This window comes from Chionomys nivalis, chromosome 1 (genome assembly GCF_950005125.1).
Source record: "Chionomys nivalis chromosome 1, mChiNiv1.1, whole genome shotgun sequence".
In the NCBI taxonomy this organism is placed as follows: Eukaryota; Metazoa; Chordata; class Mammalia; order Rodentia; family Cricetidae; genus Chionomys; species Chionomys nivalis.
The window spans coordinates 18,807,339-18,827,803 of NC_080086.1; the positions used below are offsets into that span (position 1 = coordinate 18,807,339).

At 39.8% G+C, this 20,465-nt stretch overlaps 1 pseudogene; it reads left to right on the top strand.

The window, feature by feature from the left end:
* The window catches only part of LOC130884831 (vacuolar fusion protein MON1 homolog B-like), a 100,280-nt pseudogene that overhangs the window by 73,308 nt on the left and 6,507 nt on the right, over positions 1 to 20,465 (top strand).

Sequence of the window (20,465 nt, forward strand, 5' to 3'; positions counted from 1 at the left end):
TATCCTAAGCAGTCTAAGTCTTCTTTTTGAAGTGGCTTGACTAGATCATGCGAGGATGGTAATGATAACTATCTAATTTCAACCCCATAGAAGTCCTGAGAAAGAGATAATATTACTTGAGTAGGCAGGGATGCATCAAGCAGCTTCCAAAATGTGCAGTAGATGACAGAGACAATTGGCTGCCTGAGCAATCACACAAAGTTGCATTTGCAATGTTGAAACAACCAACATTTGCTAAGGCCTGGAGTAACTGACACACCATATTCAGAGGCAGGAAAATTTTCAGATTCATCTTAACCAGTCCCAGCAAGTTTTGACTGTCTTTTTCCTTGCATCCTTTTCATCCAGTCCAGACATCATGAACTTTCTCAGTGGTGGAGGCATGGGCAGTTCCTTGCCCAAAGGCCATTTGTGCCAAGAAGAAAACAAACTCCAAGTGGAGTATCATTGTGGCTGAACACTTTTTCAGGAATAGATCAGTGCTGCCAAGAGCAATCGTGTCTCATATCAACAGAATCCTACGTTATTTAAATACCATGTTCTATACAACTTTGTATATAATATCTTAAATTATCCTCTCAGAAACATGAGTTTTTGGGACTGCAGGAATCTTAACCATGGTATTCCATTGCTGTAATAGGTCATGACCCCAGAAATTCACAGCAATGTTACTTACATTTTTCCTCAGCCTTCCTTTATGTCCTTCTGGCCCTATGCATTCAACCCACCTTGTTCTTTGTTTCACTTAAGATAGGGTTCCAGTTCCTAGGAATTAAATGCCTGCCTCTTAAAGCAGCCAATCCGTGTGCTAAGATTCTGAATACTTATGTCTACAACCATGTCTGTATTCTCTCAATTAAATTGTCATCCATATGCACTGTTACCATTGGTCTTCTTCATTTATAGAAGTCTGCAAAATATGCATTTCCTATTTCCTACTGAAGTTTTTGATTTATCCTCCATGTTTATTTCATCACCCAAAACAGTATGATTTTTAATAGTAGGCACTGGATTGTTTACTTTTTATTGTGAGCCATATTTGCCACAGTGATTGGAAATGACTGGACCTTCTTTGACATGAGGGAAAGCAAATCCCGCCAAGGAGTTTCCCAATTGTGTTGGGTTGTCTTGTCTTTCTTGTCAGCCTACATTCTTAAGTCCAATTTCTGCCTTTGCCATACCTCCCACATATACCAGAAGGCTGAGTCCTATTATTCTTGCCAAACCTAGTGGGGACATTTCTCCTTGGAATTCCTTGTCTGTGGTCTTTTTTGTTGGGTCCCTACAGGTCAGGCCTTTGCACCCCCACTTGATCTGTTTTGCACTCTTGAGGTTGGTTGAAAACAGGAACAAAAACAGCAACAATCTGTTGTTTTCAACAATGTTTCTAAGGATGTTTACCCCTAAGCCATTGAGTTACAATAATGTAAAGTTCCTGCTTTTGCTGGTTTGGCCTCCTCTATCTGGGGGCTATACATACTTGTGAGAGAGTGGAATAAAGGGCTTGTCTGCAGAACCTGAAGTTGTGTTGTGTGTTAATCCTGACGTCCCTTGCTCAGAAGAACAACAGTTGCCGTGCTGGCACGGCAAAGTGGAGGTTCCACAGAGATCTGAGAAAGAACAGTTAATGTATGGGGTCGTCCTAGGCCAGTAAGGACAGACCGGGATAAAATGGGATCCACAAGCAGTAAGAGAGACCTGATATGTCATATAGCTAAATTGTTAGAGAAACAAGGAACCATGGTCAAAGAGACGAATATAGAAGATTTTTTTAAAGAATATAGCTGCAGTAAGCCCATGTTTTGTGACAGGTGGAGGTTTGAACATTTCTGATTGGAAACAGGTAAAAACAGATTTGCAGAAACAGATGCAAAAAGAGGGTGCCGATAGTGTCCCTATATCTACCTTTTCGTTATGGAGCCTGGTTTGCAATGCCCTACTTTTGATGAAGTGAAAGTGAGACCAGAGGTCATTGCAGTTTGTTGCGGGAGGTCCTTCCTCTCCTCTAGTCAATAGCCGCTGAGATACCAGCCCATTGGGGTGTGGTCTCTTTCCCTTTAAAAAAACAGCTACTTCCCTCCTCGTTCTCTTTACTTCCTGCTCCGGTTCCGGTGACTAGACTTCTTCCTAATTGCGCAGAGGGCTGTTGTCTGGGACGATGATCTGTAAGTTTATTCCCCTTTAAATAAATACCACCCTATTAATCACAATTCCAAACTGGTGCGGGATTGTTTATGACTTACGCCTTCATCTGGCACCCAACGTTTGGTTTTAGGACCCCTTCTTCCCCCGCTCGGCTGCCGGCCGCCAGTTCGGCTGCGGCCTGTGCCTTGCAGCCTGTGCCTTGTGCGTGGAGCCAGCAGTTTAACATAAATCATCACACAGTGGCTTTTCTTGCTGCAGTTCTTTATATTTTCCCTTTAGACACCTCACATTGACTTCAAGTCCCCACGCAGCCTATCGTTTGCCTCCCTACGTGGATTTAAACTCCACAGGCCCGCATAGTCTCTGCCCACGTGGTTTGCTCTTTTCTGAGTCGTTTTCAAATCTCCCTTGCAAGCGCAGTTCTAGAGTGGAGTGAACCAGAGCATGTGGTTACTGGTTGCTGAAAGCTGCAACCCCTTGGGGCGACTCTGTCACGTGGAGGCATACACGGCTTCCAGGTTACTCTTCTCTACCCCTGGATTCCGGGTTTATGGTTCCGTGTACGGAATTGATTTAATTACATTTACTTTGTTGAGCAACTTGCATTTCCTAGTTTTTAACAAATACTAGGCCGACACTGAATCAGGACCCCGTTTTCGTCACGACTTGGCAACAGCGCCACCTGATGGATAATAGGTAATATGGCAGTTTTCGTTTCCAACACGAATTTTACTTTTTTGGTTACCAAAACAATGGGTTTTTTTCATGCAAGGTTTATATGACTATGGGGATAACTTAATTTACTGGTTACTAGGTTTCAGTATTCTTTTGAATATTCTATCATTTAGGAAAAATATGGCACTCCTAAGAACCATAGAATCTTTACTAGAAACTCATGCAGGTCAGGAGATTCAGGATTCAAAAGCTTTGGAATCACAGGTGCAGAATGGGGACCAAAAAATTGATAACTCAGTGAAATCACTAGAAACACATGTAGGTCAGAAGATTCAGGATTTAAGAGAGACAATGATTAAAAGACTTGAAATGATTGAAGAAATTATTGGAGCTGGTGAACAGAGTAAGAAGGCACAAGGACAGGATACAATGCCACCACCAGCTATTAGAACTGGCTTACCCAGGGTTTTAGCGACATACCCTGTAATTCATTCTGACAAAGCGTCAACTTCTAAAGGCTCAAAGGGAGTCAGAGAAGCTAGATGGATGCCAATAGCAATGAATGATCTAAAAGAAATTAAGCAAGCTATTGTTACCTTTGGCTTGCACTCTGCATATGTTAAGGAAATGATAAGGACTTGGGCTTCTAATGCTAGAGCTACCACGCACGATTTCCATCAGTTAGTGTCTGCAGTTTTAGATAATGGACCTTCCTTGATGTTTGGAATCTATTTCAGAGAAGAATCCAAACATATGGAACAGCAAGGAAGAGCAAAAGGTGTGGAGGTTTCCCAAGATCAAATTCTTGGTGTAGGAGAATATGCTGATCCAGAGCTCCAAGCTCTTTATGATGATGAAGTACTGTGTTTATGTCACCAAACAGCTTTAAATGCTTGGAATAGTCTACAAGATCCAGCAAAAAGGGTTGAATCATATACCAGAATTAGGCAGGGACAGAGAGAACCCTTTATTGACTTTTTGCAAAGATTAATTAAGGCTCTGGACATAGGGGTAACAGACCCAGAAGCTAGACGACTACTTCTTGAATCTCTAGCTTTTGAGAATGCAAACATAGAATGCAAAAAGATAATTGGGCCTTTAAAGTTTAGATCAGCACCTATGGATGAATGGATTCAGCATACAAGGAATGTTGAGACGTTTAGCTATAATGATGAATCTTGGGCAGGAGAAGCGATTTCCAAACCAATGAGGAGACATCAAACTGCCAGGTGTTTTAATTGTGGTAAATTAGGACATCTGAAAAGGGATTGCAGGCAGAGGATTTCTAGGAATAATATCCCTTCTGGGAATGACAAAAAATAGGAGACCTCGGCCTTCAGGTATATGTAGGAGATGCGGTAAAGGCCGACATTGGACCAACGAATGCAGGTCAACAACAGACAAACAAGGTAACCCAATACAGTTGGGAAAATCCTTGAGGGGCCTCTCGCAGGCCCCCAAGCCAACAGTGGCCCAGACATTCCCAGTCACAGTAGAGAACGTGCCTCACCAAGAAACTTGAAAGCTCCAATTTCTGCTGTAAAAAAATATTACTGGTCTAAATGATGAATTACGCATGGAGGATGAGTCAAAAAACCCAGTAGGACAGAGTAAACGTATATTTTGGCAGACTTCTATTAACGAAGTCTGCCTAAATGGCACTTTTATTGAAGGCTTATTAGACACAGGTGCGGATGTAAGTATCATTACTCCAGAATCTTGGCATCTGAATTGGCCTCTTCAAGAGGTAGATGTTCAGTTCCTGGGAATTGGAACCCTATCTTGTGTAAAACAAAGTACAAGATGGGTTGAATGCATAGGGCCCAAAAAGCAAATAGGAAGACTAAAGCCATATATTGCCAATATTGCAATAAATTTATGGGGCTGCAACCTGCTACAGCAATGGAATACCCAGATTAACATTCCTGTAGTTCCAGGAACTCATAATTCTGGGAAGGATATGATGAGATATTATGGGAAAAGGTCACCAGCCATTCAGGCAGTACAAGAACATACAGCAAATACCAAACCTTTAGAGGTACCAACAGCCCTACCTTTAAAATGGCTAACTGAGATGCCAATATGGATCAAACAGTGGCATCTAGCTGAAGAAAAATTACAGGCATTGGAACAGCTGGTGCAAGAGCAACTAGATGCTCACCATATTGAAGAATCAACCAGCCCTTGGAATTCTCCTGTGTTTGTTGTAAAAAAGAAATCCGGTAAATGGAGAATGGTGACAGATTTAAGAGCTGTCAACAAGGTAATTCAACCTATGGGCCCACTACAATCTGGAATTCCTTTGCCTTCTTTATTACCAAAAGGATGGCCTCTTATAGTTATTAATTTGAAAGATTGTTTTTTCACCATACCGTTACAAGAAAAGTATAGAGAAAAATTTGCCTTCACAGTGCCTACTTATAATAATTCTGAGCCTAATAGGAGATATCAATTGACTGTCCTCCCACAGGGTATGCTCAATAGTCCTACATTGTGCCAATATTTTGTAAGTAAGCCATTGGAAATAATTCGTAAACAATTCCCCAAGTCCATAATTTATCATTACATGGATGACATCTTGTTATCTGATTCAAATAAAGATACTTTAGAAAGGATGTTTGAAGAAGTAAAGAAAGTCTTGCCTAGGTGGGGATTACAAATTGCCCCTGAAAAGATTCAAAGAGGAAATTCTATTAATTACCTAGGTTACAGAATAGGGTTAGAGAAAATTAACACGCAAAAGGCACAAATTAGGCAAGACCGGTTAAAGACTCTTAATGACTTCCAAAGATTGTTAGGAGACATTTCCAGTCTACGACCAGCTGTTGAGATAACACCTGATCTAATAGTTCATTTAAACAAAACCTTAGATGGTGATAAAGATTTGAATAGTCCAAGAAATCTGACGGCTGAAGCAGAAAAGGAACTGACAATGAAAAATTACAGGAGGCACATGTGGATAGGGTGAACCCAAATCTTAGCTGCATCCTAGTCATATTGCCTTCCAGAATTTCTCCTACAGGGATTCTAATGCAGAGGGAAGATATTATTTTAGGGTGGATATTCATACCTAATAAACAAAGTAAAAAATTAAAAACTTATGTGGAAAAAATCTCTGAATTAATTATAAAAGGTAAGCTGAGACTTCGTCAACTAGCTGGTATAGACCCAGCAGAAATTATAGTGCCTTTTACTACTGAAGAAATAAAAAAGTTATGGGAAGACAATGAACCATGGTAAAGAGCTTGTGCTAATTTTTTGGGAGAAATTAATAGCAACTATCCCAAAAGTAGTAGACTTAACCTCATAAAGAGAACTTCTTGGATTCTAACTATAATTGTATGTGATGCTCCAATAACTGGAGCCCGTATGGTCTATACTGATGCAAATAAATCAGGGAAAGCAGGTTATAAGTCAGATGAATTGAGTAAGGTTGAACAAAGCCCTTATAATTCTGTCTAGAATGCAGAATTATATGCCATTCTTATGGTGCTAAGGGATTTTCAAGAACCTCTTAATATAGTTACAGATTCACAATATGCAGAAAGAGTTATCTTGCATATTGAAACTGCTGAATTTATACCAGATGACACAGAGTTGACTTCATTGTTTATCCAGGTACAAGACATAATCAGGAACAGGCTTTGTCCAATGTACATAACACACATCCGGTCCCATACAGGTCTGCCTGGTCCTCTAGCACAAGGCAACGCTGAGATTGATCAATTATTGATTGGAAGCGTGTTGCAGGCCTCAGAATTTCATAAGAAGCATCATGTTAATAGTAAGGGCCTAAAGAAAGAATTTTCCATTACATGGCAACAAGCTAAGGACATTATAAAGAGATGTCGTACTTGTTCTTTCTATAATCAAACACCGTTGCCTGCAGGGAGTAACCCAAAAGGTACTAAAAAAAATGAAATCTGGCAGATGGATGTGTTCCACTTTCTGGAATTTGGTAAATTAAAATATGTACACCATACCGTAGACACATATTCAGGTTTTCAATGGGCTACTACCCTGAGCTCAGAAAAGGCTGATTCAGTAATCACACATCTATTGGAAGTTATGGCCATCATGGGAATACGTGCACAAATAAAGACAGACAATGGTCCAGCATATGTATCTAAGAAAATGAAACGCTTTTTTGATTATTATAATATAAAACACATTACAGGTATACCACATAATCCCACAGGTCAGGCAGTTATAGAAAGATCAAATCCTACTATAAAGGATATGCTGAACAAACAGAAAGGGACTGAAAATACCCCCAGAAATAGATTGCATAATGCTTTATTAACCTTGAATTTTCTTAACGCTAATGAGAAAGGAACGACAGCAGGAGAAAGACATTGGATAATGGAAAAGTCTGATGGACTAAATCAACCAATTTATTTCTAAGATGTGCTGACCTCTCAATGGAAGCCAGGAGATGTGCTACATTGGGGAAGGGGTTTTGCTCTTATTTCCGCAGGAGAAGAAAAATTGTGGATACCATCAAAATTAATAAAGGTTCGATTTGAAGAGGAGAAACCTCTTGGAAAGGAGAAATGACAGCTCATCCACAATGATGATTTTCCTACAGGTGGTAAGAAAAACATATAGAATGGGGGCAGGGTTCTGTTCTTATCCTCACAGGAAAACACTCATTTTTGAAAAATTCAAGGGATCCTGGATGTTTGGATACTGACAGATGGAAAAATACCTGCCCAATAGGAACTATCAAGAAAACTGAATAAGTTGTGTAAGTAAAATGTACTAAACCATATTTCTAAATTTATAGAGCTGGTTTTGAAGTTGGACTCTGGCTAAGTCCCTCTCCAATTCCAAGCCTGTTGGTAAGAGAAAAACCCAGAGTTTCTGGAGTTTCTGTCTCATGTCAAGAGCCATGATATGGGACAGAAAGAAATATGAGTTTAGAAAACATCTTTGCTTTTCTTCATATGTTTCATACTTTTCAGTGAATATATCTATCATGCCTTTCATTGAATATATATATATATATATGTATATATGTCTATATGATTAATGTTTAAGTTTTTCACAATGAACAATGAGTTTTCCCTGAAGTGACATTTAACGTTTCTGGGAAGAAGATGGGGCCCCATAACAACGACTCCACCTAGTTGATATGACGTCATGATACTGATAGCACTACTACAAGACCTGTTTTTGGTACCAGCTGCACAAGACGATCCCAACTTGGTTAACTGAAATGGTACACATCTTATACAACATTCTGGCCAGACCTGCACAAAATACCCAGAGACTATTTGCAATTTTAAAAGACATTGATCTTGAAATTTAACCATCATTTTACTTTCACAGGATCCCCCAGAAAGAACGTCACCCCCATGACAGCTGGAAGTAACTCTAGAGGATGACGTCCCCTCTCCCAGTAAAGTTTGCCCTTGGGTTTAGGGACATCATTTAGGGGTTGATTATAATTGGTATACGGTTGACGGTTTGGGAAGGAATTTTATAAGCTCAGGGATCATTTGAAAAAAAAAAGAGGGATAATAGATTGGTACTTGTTGGTACTTGTGAGTTAATGTTTTGAGACAAATGTATTGGTATCGATTCTTATATATTGATACAAAGTGAAATTTTATTGACTATTGTATGCATGCATGTTTCTACCTCTGTTTAAAAACATTTTTATATATTGACATATATTGTATTGATCTATATATTGTATATATTTACCATATTGCAGTGTACATTTCTACCTCTGATTAAGATACTTATATATTGCTTGTGTATTGATATATATTTACCATACTGCAATGTATATTTGTACATTGTTTATATTTGGAGGTCATTGTCCTCATTTGTTTCACAGTTGTTTATTGTCTTAGTCTTTAAGTTACATAGGTATTGAGAATTATATAGATCAATAGTAATCTAAGTTTGTCATTTATAATTAGACTAATCAGGTTCTTTATATACATAGAGATTATACTCAGTATAGATTGATAATCTTCAACTTCTTCAAAGAGCTGTAGAAAATGGCCTTTAATCTAACTCAGAGTTTTGTGGTAGTGAGACACAATTGCTCCTGGCAACACCACTCTATTCCTGAGAGAATATTGAGCACCAAAGACACTCCACCTGGAGCCTTTCTTCTTGGCTGAACTGGCCTTTGGGTAAAGAAATGCCCATACCTCAACCACTGACAGAAATATAGAGTATCTGTGAATGGAAAAAACAGGACTGTCATATCCTGCCAAGACAGGGTAAGATAGTTTTGATAAGTTTCTTGCTTTTGAAAATGGTATGTCAGTTATGTTAGGCCTTAGCCAAAGTTGGTTGCTTCAACGCTGCAAACTTGACCTTGAGTGATTGCCCAGGTAGCTTGTTGTCTCTGTGACTTGTTGCATGTTTTGGAAGTTGTTTGATTGCACTTCCTAATTACTCAGGTAACATTATTTCCCTTCTCAGATCTTCAATGGGGTTGAAGATTATTTAAATGTAGTTACTTTCCACTCATGACTTAGCCAAGCTATTTATTATATAAGACCTAAGCTAGTTAGAATAGGATATTTGTACTTATTGTACATAATTTTATAGTAGGTTTAGAACTCTCTTACTTAAACAAAAGGGGGAGGTGTTCCGGGAGGTCCTTCTGCTCCTCCAACCAATAGCCGCTGAGATACCAGCCCATTGGGGCGTGGTCTCTTTCCCTTTAAAAAAACAGCTACTTCCCTCCTCACTCTCTTTACTTCCTGCTCCGGTTCCGGCGACTAGACTTCTTCCTAATTGCACAGAGGGCTGTTGTCTGGGACGGTGATCTGTAACTTTATTCCTCTTTAAATAAATACCACCCTATTAATCACAATTTCAAACTGGTGCGGAATTGTTTATGAGTTACGCCTTCAGTAGTTAAAGAAATACTTGAAGAAATACAGGAAGATGAGACCCACTGGTCCATAGGATCTGCAGAGTCACATAGGGACCAAAAGGAAATGTCAGAGGTACCAGGGGGAACTTTGGCGAAGAATTCCTTATGTGTACCGTCAGCCCCACCTGCTTTTAATGAGGATTGGGGATGGAGGGATTCCCGTTGGGAACTGACAGATGACAGGGAGGCCGAAGAGGGCTCAGGAATAAGAGGAGGTGTCTGTTTTCGGCCCCGGCACACAGTTGTTCCTATTATAGAGGTACCTGATCCTAACAATCCAGGACAGGTTCTGAGACAACATGTGACCTTGAGCTTTAAGGAGATGAAGCAATTGAAAGAGGCTGTGGTGGTATATGGCTCTCAGGTCCCATTTACTCTTGCCATGGTAGAGTATTTTCTAGCATTGAATCTTACATCTAGTGACTGGCAGCAGCTATGCCATGCGGTATTATCGGGAGGAGATTACTTATTGTGGATGGGAGAATATTAGGACAATTGCTTACAAATTTCTAGGTTGAATGCGTAAGTGGGACAGGAACAGTGCAATCCAGACTAACTGGAGCAGGAACTTATGTTGATTGCCCAATCAAATTGTGCTTAATCCTGCCGTATATCTCCAGATGGTGACTGAGGCTACCAAAGCTTGGAAAGCCCTGTCAAACAAGGCCATTGGTGATCAGCTGTCAAAAGTTTTACAAGGGCCTTCAGGACCATTTCAGGACTATGTGGATAGTCTATTGCAGTTGGCAGGGAGATTGTTTGGTGATGTGACCACAGCTATGCCCATAGTTAAGCAGCTGGCATTTGAGAATTCCAATAAATACTGTAAGGAAGCTTTGCAACCACATAAGGCAAGAAGCATAAATGAATACATCCGGATCTGCCGGGATATTGATGGGCCCTTCATTTGGGGCCAGGTGATTGCTGCTGCCATCAGGCCTGGCCGAGGATCCTGGACAACTGGGGATAAAACCTGCTTTAATTGTGGTGCCCCTGGACATTTTAAAAAAGGAAGTCCACAACTCACTTGGGGAACGATTGGATCATCTGGCACTGCAGCCTTTTGGGTAGCTTATATGAACAAAAAGCCATGATTAAAATTGACTATCGATGGGAAGTCATTTAATGGGATTTTAGACTCTGGAGCGGATGTCTCTGTTCTGTCCTTAGAATTCTGGCCTAAGAAGTGGCCATTAGAAAGTAGTACTGCCACCCTACAAGGAATAGGTCAAGCAAGTCCCAAGAAGAGTGCAAAAATATTAAAATGGCAGGATAATGAAAGCCATGAGGGTTACTTTCAGCCATATGTCCTCCCAGGACTACCTGTTAATCTCTGAGGAAGAGATGTTCTGAGTGAGATGGGAGCTCTCTTGACCACTCAGACCACACCACCACCACCAGCATCCCAAATTATGCAGCAACAGGGATGGAGACCAGGACAGGGGCTGAGAAAAAAATCTGCAGGGCCAGTTGCAGCCAGTGACACCAGAAAAACAAATTACCAGACTGCTGGGAGACCGAAGTGGTCTAGGCCATTTTTAGTTAGAGTCACTGTTCCCATGTCTGCCCCAGTTCCTATAACTTGAAAATCTGACAATCCAGTTTGGGTAGAGCAGTGGCCCTTGACTCAAGAGAAATTGCAGGCTGCTCATGCTTTGGTCCAAGATCAGCTGCAGGCTGGGCACATTGCCCCCTCTACTTCCCCTTGGAATATACCCATATTTATTATTAAAAAAGAAATCTGGAAAAAGGAGATTATTATAGGACCTCAAGGCTGTCAATGAGGTGATGCAGCCTATGGGTCCTCTTCAGCAGGAATTGTGCTTCCCTTCAGCCATACCCTGGGGCTGACAGATAATTATAGTGGATGTAAATGATTGCATTTTTACTATTCCTCTAGCCAAACAGGATTGCCCTCGTTTTGCTTTTAGCCTCTCTTCAATTAATTTTAAGGAACCAGCTTTGTGATTCCATTGAATTATACTCCCACGGGGCATGACAAATAGTCCTACCACATCTCAAACTTATGTTGCTGCTGCCTTGGAGCCTGTCTGCTGTCAGTTTCCACAGTTATATATTGTTCATTATATGGATGATTTATTAATAGCAGGGCCTGATCAAGATCAACTGCTCAAGGCTTATCCTCAAATGCAACCGAATTTAGAGAAGGTGGGGCTGATCATAGCTCCTGAGAAGGTCCAAATGCAAGCCCCATATTCCTACCTTGGGTACCAATTGGCCATGGATGGAATTAAACTAAAAAAATTAACTATTGACACCTCTCATCTTAAAACCTTACATTATTGCCAGCAGTTATTGGGAGACATACAGTGAATATGCCCCCTCCCTAGCAATCAAAACAGGTGACTTAAGACCATTGTATGGCCGGACGGTGGTGGCGCACGCCTTTAATCCCAGCACTCAGGAGACAGAGGCACGTGGATCTCTGTGAGTTCAAGACCAGCCTGGTCTACAAGAGCTAGTTCCAGGACAGGCTCCAAAACCACAGAGAAACCCTGTTTCGAAAAACTCAAAAAAAAAAAAAAAAAAGACCATTGTATGATACGCTCTTGGGAGATCCTGACCCAACCTCTCTTCCAATATTGACACCTGCAGCCAGGCAAGCCTTAAGGCTTCTTCTGGAAAACGTTGAAAGGGTCCATCTCCAGAAGATTAATTATGATCAATAATTAAATTTTGTAGTTCTTACTTCCAATTTTGCCTCTACGGGAGTCTTTTGGCAGGATGGACCTACTTTATGGGTACACATGTATAGTGATAAGGCGAGCAGGCCTGCTTTTCATCCCTCCCACCTCCTGCACAGCTAGCTTTACACCCAAAATAACAACACACAAATTGTATTCATTTAAACACTGCCTGGCCCATTAGTTCCAGCTTCTGATTGGCTAATTCTCACATCTTGATTAACCCATTTCTAATACTCTGTGTAGCACAACGAGGTTGTGGCTTACCAGGAAAGATTCAGCATATCTGACCTTTTGGCTGGCTCCATGGAGTCTGCCTCACTGCCTTCTTCCTCCCAGAATTCTGTTCAGTCTACTGCACTGTTGCGAGAGGTCCTTCCGCTCCTCCAGCCAATAACCGTTGAGATACCAGCCCATTGGGGTGTGGTCTCTCTCCCTTTAAAAAAGCGGCCACTTCCCTCCTCGCTCTCTCTTACTTCCTGCTCCGCTTCCAGCGACTAGACTCCCTTCCTGATTGCGCAGAGGGCTGTTGTCTATGACGGTGATCTGTAAGTTTTTTCCCTTTTCAATAAATAGCCATTTTATTAATCATAATTCCAAACTGGTGTTTGTGACTTATGCCTTCACCTTCACTGCACCTATCTAAACTCTGCCCTATCAAAAGGCCAAGGCAGTTTCTTTATTAACCAATGAAAGTAACACATAGCCAGATGACCCTCCTCCATTACACATGCCTGCCTCTCCAGAGAGGGTAGTCACCCCATACCTTGAAGCTATATTACAATTACTTTGGAAAGCTAAGAAGGTTGCTGCCCAGATATTTGGGAAGTACCCTGACAAGATTATAACACCTTATACTAAAGACCAGCTAGTACATTTACAGCAGTACCATGATGAGTGGACCCTTTTTCTCACCTTTTCAGGAAGTTTTGATTCTCAACATCCTCAGTATCCATTAATGGTCCTATTCAAAAATCATCTAGTTATATTTCCCCAAGTGATTAGAGGATCACGCATACTCTCAGCTTGTGCTGTCTTTACAAATGCTTCCCATAAAGGTAATGCAGTAGTGGTTTCTGGAGGAAAAGTATGGAAACGTCCTGTGGGGGATGTATCAGCCCAAGCTGCAGAGGTAACAGCCTGCCTCATTGCACTCCAGCTCTTCCCTGAAAAACCTCTAAATTTGTCTACTGATGGTGTATATATGGCCCACATCTTTAAGCCATTGGAGACATCTGCATATATATCACCTACCTCTAAGGTCCATCATTTTCTCAGCTGTGTTCAGCATTTGATTTGGCAGAGAACTGAACCTTTGTTGGACATATCCGCAGTCATACCCGGCTGCCTGGGCCATTGTCAGCAAGTAATGATTTAGCTGATAAAAATACAGGTGTTTGCTTTACTTCTGACCATGCCCAAGAAATATATAAGTTTCACCTTAAGGCACGCTCCTTTCAACATCATACTCGATGCACGTGAGAAGTAGCACAAGCCATTACATCTTCTTGTCCTCAGTGTGCTCCTTTCCTAAGCAGTCCCAATTTAGGAGTTAAACCATGGGGATTACGACCAAATCAGTTATGGCAGATGGATGTTACACACCTGCCTGCCGCAGGGAAACTTAAGTTTGTCCATGTATCAGTAGACACCTTTTCAGGAGTAATTTTCACATCCTTACATTCAGGAGAATGAACAAAAGATGCCATTGCACACTGCCTTTCTGCTTTTGCCTCTATGGGCAAACCTGAGGTTATTAAGACAGATAATGGCCCAGCATATATCAGCAAAAAATTTCCATCCTTTTGTTCATTCTATGAAATTTCCCATAAAACAGGCATCCCATATAACCTAATGGGTCAAGCAATCATGGAAAGAGCCAACCAGACCCTCAAGCAATATTTTCAAAACATAAAAAGGGGGGAGTTCATATTCTCCACAGCAACTCAATTATCCACCATTCTCTATATTTTAAATTTTTTAACTGTGGATGCTGAAGGGCGCTCACCTATGGAGCGCCATACACAAGTTAGGGCTTAGAGCCTAGGATGGGTTCGTTGGAAAGATCTGCAAACAGGAATATGGATGGAACTAACCCCCTTGTTGGGAAAGGTGAGGGGGGCTGTATGTGTTTTTCTTCCAGGAGTTGATAAAACAATTTTGGTGCCAGAGCACTGTGTAAGGCCAGTAACCCAGGATGCAGACTGTGATACTCCTTCTGCTTCAGGTGATGACTCTGGTAACAACAACAGAATTATGAGTGATGGGGAGTCTGGTGAGAAACACCCCACTTTTAATGCCAGTTAGTATTACATAACACCTATGGTCCCAAGCCTGCTCCTCAGTGTTGGGATGCTGATAGAGATTTTAATCTCCTTCTCACACTTATATGGGGAGAATGTATCACTCAAGAGCCTGATTTGTTATAGTGCTGGACACAATGACTATTTGATCCTCTGCTTGCATTCCTGCCCCATTTTTCTTTGTATTGTGGAATGGCACTTTGGGGGGTGATATTCTTAATTGTTCTTCCAGGATCTGCAAGCTGAATAATAGTTGGGATGGTTCTGATGGAACTTTGATCGTTCAAGTGCCTGCTATGATTATTCTGCCAGTGCTGGTGTCTTAAGAACATCATGAGATCATTCTTTATCGAGAGCAGGTGAACAGCTGCAATTGTTGCTGCTATTGCTGTCACTGCCATGGAGGCTACAGTTGCTGGATTTGCCATTTTGCAAACAGCTATGACTACAGAGACTGTGGATCAGCTGTCTGGGAGGGTTAGCAAGTCCCTGAAGACATGGAGTGCTCTGGACTCTCATATTGGACTTCGACTTTTAAAACTAAATGAATAAATTGTGCTTTTGCAAGAACAGGTAGATTCCCTTTAACTCCTGCAACAAGTGTCTTGTACGTTACACCTGCTAACGTTATAAATTCTTCTGATGTTCTTGAACAATTGAATGCATGTTTGGATGGCCCTTGGAATTCCTCCTTTTTGAATTTCATCCTGTAGACAGCTTATCATGTTGTTAGTTTTAATAGCATATAGGTCCCTGCTGTGTCTGGATCCACTCAGTAGAATGCCATGGTCCAGCTTGGGGGCTGGGTCGAGCGATTGTCTGGAATCCTCTCATTTGTACTGATATTGCTATTGGGGTTATATGTTTTTGGATTCTCTGCTGCTTTATGCGGCAATCCCACATACAGTACACCATCACTTGACATTTAATGGGCTGTCTTCTGGTAATCAGGAAATGCCCCAAGTCTGGCTGCAGATGTTGCAGAAGTCATGAGGAATCCCTACGGAGGGAAACTGTCCTGGTATAGAGAGCTCGCCTAAGACAGGGATTAAGGTCTCCTGTAGACGAGTAAGAGTCTATATCTAAGAGAGTCCTAAGACAGGGCCTCTCATGCTTTTAAAATAAAAAGGGGGGAATTGTTGGGTCCCTACAGAACAGGCCTTCACACCCCCACTTGATCTGTTTTGCACTCGAGATTGGTTGAAAACAGGAACAAAAACAGCAACAATCTGTTGTTTTCAGCAATGTTTCTAAGGATGTTTACCCCTAAGCCATGTGAGTTATGGTGATGAGCTTCCTGTTTTTGTTGGTTTGGCCTCTCCTGCTCAGGGCTATATATACTTGTGAGAGAGTGGAATAAAGAAAGGGCTTGTCTGCAGAACCTGAAGTTGTGTTGCATGTTAATCCCGATGTCCCTCGCTCAGAAGAATGAGAGTTGCCGTGCTGGTGTGGCATTTTTTTTAAGATATCCTGTTCTACCACAATTAAAACATTTGGCTTTTTGGTGTCTCCTCATACCATTGGAAATCACTTCTCCTCCTCAAGTTTCCATGCCATAGAAAAATGTTTCAACATGTAGTGTATGCAAGATCTATTCATCTATGGGTGCTAATCTGACCTTAAGGGCCCAAGAATATTCTTATATCCTAAGTTGGCACTTTCAAAACCAAAGTTTCAATAATTACATGTCTAGCTTCAGGGTCTGTCATTCCTCCTGGCACAGACTTATAGAACTTTTGTAAAATATATAAATATTGAATTTACTATTTATTCTGTTATATATATATATGTATATATACATGTATATATACATATATATGTGTGTGTGTGTGTGTATGTGTATAATCTCCCAGGTATAGGGTCTGTGACCTAACAGAGATCATTCAGGTGCTCATGATAAATTTTGAAATAGATGATGTGAAAGTTAAGCTTAGAGAATACCAACTTAGGTAAAAAGATGCAAAATTTCATAGTACATAAATGCATTTGTTGTACAACTGTGGCTAATTGAGTTCTATTCCAAAAACCAATGTAAATGTAGAGAGTACTTTTTTAAGATCCACAAAGCTAAGAACAAGGCTGCTTTTCCCCCAAAATCACTGGTTCCACAGTAAACACTTATAAACATGTCTACATAGCCAACTTCAGAAATTTGTCCTGATTTCATCATAAGACACTCCACTTGGAGCTTGTTCATCTGTATGTGTATGTGCATGTATTTTTAGATCATTTGCAAATATCCCTATCCCCATTACAACTCCTCCTGTGTCACCTTGCACCTTCTCAAAATCATAATCTCTTCCTTGTTATTGTTACATACTTATGCATGTATATATAACTATTACCACACGAGTCTGTTTGTGTGTGTGTGTGTGTGTGCATGTGTGTGTGCGTGTGTGTGTGTCAGTCTGTCTGTTTCTCTGTTTGCATGTGAGTGCAGATATCTGAGAAGACCAGAAGATGTCATTATTTCCCCTGGAGTTGAAGTTATAGGTGGTTATGAGTCACTCAATACAGTTGCTTAGAAGAGAACCAGGACCTTTTTACAAGAATAGGACTTGCTATTAACCTCAAGCCATCACTCTATAGCCCCCAGTGTACATTTTCATAGGCAGTGTTACGAGATCATGACAAATAATAGTGATTCTAATGTTGAACCCTTGGTGACAAGCCTGTCATTTCAAATGAATTATTATTAAGTGCTAAAAGTTAGGAATCAAACTCGGCTTCTTGGTAACTTTCCCAAAAGATGAGTTATCGATATTTATTATCATTAAAGGTGGATTGGTTGCAAATTATTATTAATAATGGCAAGAAAAGGTAAACTAAGGGGAATAATTCAAGGTTCTCATTTTGAAAAAAAAAGAGGACTATAGAAACGATAGAAAAGAAGGATAGATTATTGAGAATACTTTTAAAACAAGAAAGCAACTACTAGTCTTAATTATTTTACATTGACATGAATTTTTATATACCGAAACAAATCCAAGGTTTTTTAAATATATATGTTTGTGTGTGTGTGTGGGTTTCTATTCTTGTTTAAGGTATTTTTGCATATTGATATATATTTAAGGATATTTTTGTTAGCACATGCTTTACATACATTCCTAGTCATATTTACAGTATTATAACTATTTATAACTATGCATCTCATTTAACAATATAATGACAGCTTATCCACAATGTTTACAATCATACAGGTGGTAAGGAAAACATATAGGGTTGGGGCAGAGTTCTTCTTTTGTCTTTACTGAAAAAATAAACATCTCAAAAAATTCAAGAGACTCTGGAAGTTTGGGTGTTGACATATGGAAAAATAACTATTCACTAAGGATCATTGAGAAAAAGGAATATGATTTATGAGGTCATGTAACTGATACACATACATGAATATATAGAGCTGGTTTGGGATCTATTTCCAAGAGAATGTTGAGCACCAAAGACACTCCACTTGGAGCTTGTTTTCTTCTTGGCAAAATTGGCCTTTGGGCAAGGAAATGCACATGCCTCAACCACTGACAAGGTACGTGGCATCCAGAAATTGATAAGCAGAACACAAGGAAAAAGACTGCCAAACCTTGCCAAGATAGGGTATGACAGTTTTGAAATTTTTTCTGCCTCTGAAAATGTTTTTTTAGTTATTCAAGGCCTTAGCCAAATTTGTTTGCTTCAATGTTGCAAGTGAGACTTTGAGTGATTGCCCATGTAGCCAGTTCTCTGTAATTTCTTGCACATTTTGGAAGTTGTTTGATTATGCTTCTTGCTTACTCATGTAATATTATTTCCCTTCTTGGATCTTTAGTGGGATACATGACTAGACAGTTGTAGTTACTTTCCTCATGACTTGCGCAAGCTATTTATTAGAAAAGACTTAAATCATTAGGATTGGATAATGATTGAAACATTTATCACATGTTTCTTGCTTGATATATTTGTTCTTATTGTATATAATTTTGTATTAGGCTTAGAACTCCCTTATTTAAACAAAATGGGGAGGTGCTGTAGGAATTCCTACATCCAATAGTCTTTACGTTATTCACCCACTTAAGCATAGACTCTTGTACTATTTATGTTGATGTAAAGCATGCATCTGGCCTCTTTTCCAGCTGTAGGATTTGGTTGCTGTCCTCAGTTCCAGAAGAGGATTGTGACTTCTGAGTCTACCTCTAAATAAATAACCCTCTATTATTCTCAATTCTGAGCTAGTGTGGGATTTTTTTTAAGTGTCCTTCTTCAGGTACCAGCTGTTCAAGATTCTTTCAACTTGGTTAGCCAAAATGGAGCACATGTTTACAACATCCTGGTCAGAAATCCAAATAGGAATCTCAGAAAAAAACCTTACCAAATACTCTCAGACACTTTGGAATTATACCAGACAATAATCTTGAAACTTAACCATCATTTTACTTTCATAGGATCCCATAGAAAGAACATCTCCCCCATGATAGCTGGAAGTAATTCTAGATGACAATGTCTCCTGTCCTAACAAAGTTTGTCCTCAAGATTAGGGTCATCATTTAGGGCTTTATTATAATTAGGATAAGGTTGAGGGTTGGAGGTAAATTATGAGGGATCAGGGATCTCTTTGGAAAAAAGGGGAAATTGGATGGGAAAATAGATTTCTGTGAACTTACACAAATAATAATATTGAGTAATAGAGTGAATATTTGTGAGCTATTATTTATAGTAACTTACATTGGTATAGATTCTCAAACACTGGAAACTAGCAAATTTAGCTGAAGACCTTGTTTGGAGTTTAATGTGGAAAGGCTAAGAAAATCATCAAAAACGTGTAATATATCTTGATATATGAATAAACTATATCATAGGTTATTCAAGTGGCAAAACATAACTATTAGGCAAGTTGTTCTCAGGCTAACACCTACATTAAATTGTTCAATCCCAGAAAAATCCCTGAAAAACTTCAATACATGGAAGAAAATTCTTTTCTTGTATCTTTTGTGTTTAACATCTTAGTATCATTCTTTATTTCAGTCTTTTTTATCTTGCATGTATTTAAATTTTGACAGTTTCACACATGTATGCATTTATTGTATCCATCTCTGTATTACCTGTTACTTTTTCAAAAATCTCTCCACATATAGGGCAAAATTCTTCTACTTTTACCTTCATATCTTTATCAATATCCTTTAATGTATCTGTCCAACTATGCTATCTGCTGGATTATTGCTAGTAGACAGATACTCCTTAAGTAACCAAGTCCTTCATCCATGGCAACATGTAGCCTTAAAATATAGTTTTAAGGCTGACTTCAAATTCTGTAGTAGAGTACTTATTGACATGCTTGAACCCTGGACTCACTCTCGAACACATAAATAAATACTTTATTTTGCCTGCCACACATTACTTAAAATTCAACAAAACTATGTATGTTTTCAGAGTTAATCCAATGTGACTTTGTGGTTTTTAGATCAAGTCAGCATCCACTGTTCTCTGAAGTTCATTTAAGTGTAAATTTCAGTCAGAATGCGCTTGACAATTTCTTGGTGTCTACTTCTTGACAGAAAACAACCTAAGCAGGGACAGGCTGTATCATGTGACTCCTTAGTAATGCACAGTTTGATAAAATAGGGTCAGTATTCATTAGGTCTAACACTTAACAATATTTATATATTTATTTTTATTAATTTATTTTTTCCATTCAGAAATTTATATTTCCTCCCCTCCTCCCATTCCTCTCCTGTGCCACAGTCACCCTCTTCCCTCCCCTGT